The 2,169-nt window shown below is 62.4% G+C and overlaps 1 long non-coding RNA gene across 2 annotated transcripts; it reads right to left on the reverse strand.

Annotated features, from left to right (window-relative positions):
* Positions 1–727: 727 nt before the first annotated feature.
* On the reverse strand, positions 728–1,965 carry LOC141956735 (uncharacterized). 2 transcript variants are annotated; one of them, XR_012633011.1, is made up of 3 exons: positions 1,798–1,965; positions 1,190–1,306; positions 728–841 (listed from the first exon to the last, which is right to left on the reverse strand). It is a non-coding gene; the product is annotated as an uncharacterized LOC141956735 (long non-coding RNA). The 2 variants fall into 2 exon arrangements; XR_012633010.1 differs by having other exon boundaries at positions 734–873.
* Between the last annotated feature and the right edge of the window lie 204 nt (positions 1,966–2,169).

Raw genomic sequence — 2,169 nt, forward strand, 5'->3', positions numbered from 1 at the left:
CGGGGCACAGAGGAAGGAATTCGCAAACCCGGCACAAGGAGCCAGACAGAGAGAGAGCGAGGCAAAAATTAAATGGTGAAAAGAGACAGACCGCAGGGCAGAGGGAGGAATTGATAAACAGGGACAGGGCACCCGACAGAGCATGATGGAGAACAGGGAAAAAAAAAATAGCAGCAAGCTACAGGGAAGAGGGAGGAATTAAAGAACAGTGACTGGAAGACAGACAGCGACACATGGAGAGAGAGAAGACAAAAGAGCGATGGGCAACAAGATGGATAGGGAGGAAACGAAAAACAGCAGAAGGGAGTCAGCCAGAGAGAAAGACACCGAGGAAAAAGGCCAGACAGGCTATGAGGGACGGAGGTAGGAATGAAAAACGGGGGACAGGGAGCAGGAAAGAGAGAGATGGAGATCGCAGGGAATAGCAGCGGGTGCAGGAAGAAGAAAGGGGCATCAATAGGAACAGGGAGCTGGACAGAGAGGGATGGAGAAAGGCAACAAGAGCGGCAGGGTACAGGGCAGAGAAAGGGAAGACCTACAAGATGGGGACAGGGAGATGCTCCAAGCAAGACGGAAGATACAGGTGAGCAAAAAAAGTTGAGCAGCACCAGAAAGAGAGGAGTCTAGGAGAAAGACAGGGAGGGACCAGGCCACACAAGAGGGATGAGAGGGGCCCAAGAGCTCGGGACTTAATGCAGTTCTCCGCGCTGCCGTGAGAATTTGACAGGTCAGACTCCTCCTTCTGTTTGCCTTCTCCCTTCCTCTTCTACAGCTCCAGGTGCCTGGCTGTCCTCCACTTATGAGAAGATGTAGGTGTCTCACAGCTCTTACGAGATGAGGCCTGCTAGACACAGAACCTCATTCAATCACACGCTACGTGCAGGAGTAGGACAGAGGAAAGAGAGAGAAACCGAGAAGTGAGGAGCAGAACGGAAGGATCGAGAGAGAAATGGACTGAGGAGTGATGCAAAAGGTACAGAACAAGCAGTCAGAAGTGCAGACAGAAAAAGAAAAGGGAGCAGCAAGACAAGAGAGAGAAAGTGAGAGAGGAAGGGGGAGCAAGGCAGAAGAAAAGAAAGAAAAGATATAGAGAAGAAGAAAAAAAAAATCACAGCATGGGAAAGAGAAGGGCGGGAAGGGACTGGGACATACAAGGGGGGCGACAGGGCCCCGAGGGCCCGGGACTCACCGCGGCTCTCGCTCCCGGCACTGCCGGGAGAACTGGACAGGTCAGATGCTTCTTTCTCCTTCCTTCCTCCTGCCCCTCCTCTTCTTCTGAAACTCCACTCGCCCGGCTGACCTCCCCCTAAAAGAATACGCGGGTGTCTCTCGGCTCTTACAAGACGTGGCTTCCGACACACGCAGCCTCGCTCGCTCGCTCGCTCCGCGGCCGTTCCGCGCCTGGGTCCGGCCCGCTGCGGACTGTGCAGAGGGCTCCTCGCTCACCCGGAGAGGCAGGCGCTCTCCTCCTGCAGGGCGAGGCGGCTGCTGCCCACATGCCCTTGACGTTCTCCTTCCTTCCCTTTCTCCGGCCCCTCCAGCTCCAGCCGCGGCGGCTCCCGCCCCGCTGCCCACGGCCGGGAAGGCTCGGCTCCGCCCGTCCCTTCTGGCCCCCGAGCCGTGAGGAGCGCCAGGCCGGGCAGAGACACCCCACGCCAGCCCGAGCTGGGCGCAGCCGGCGGCATCCCCGGGGCAGGAACGGACACGCGCGGCCCCAGCGCGGCCTCGGGAGGGGGCACGGAGGCGGCAGGGACCCTTATTGCCGCGGACCGGCCCGGCCGCAGCCCCAACACTCACCTCCGCCGCGCACGCGCACTCCCGGGAGACGCCGCGGCCGCGCACGCGCACCCCCGGGCCGGGGGGCACACCGCGTCTCGGGGAGCCGCGGGCAGCCCGCGGGAAACCGCCACAAAACCGCGTCTCGGGCCGCGCCGGTACCGAGGGCTGTGCCGTGCCGCGCGCGCCCGCCAGCGCCGCGGCTGCGGGGAACCGAGAGCGCAGAAACTGCAGCTCCCGGCGTGCCCCGGGGAGCCAACATGGCCGACCGGAAGCCCCCTGCACGTGACTACGGCTCCCGCCGCGCCGCCCGCGCACCCGGAAGCCCGGCCGAGCGCAGCCCCGCGCGGCTCCGGGCAGCGCCGCCGCCGCCCGGCCCCGACGCGGAGCGGC

Source organism: Athene noctua, chromosome 2, assembly GCF_965140245.1.
Source record: "Athene noctua chromosome 2, bAthNoc1.hap1.1, whole genome shotgun sequence".
NCBI lineage: Eukaryota > Metazoa > Chordata > Aves > Strigiformes > Strigidae > Athene > Athene noctua.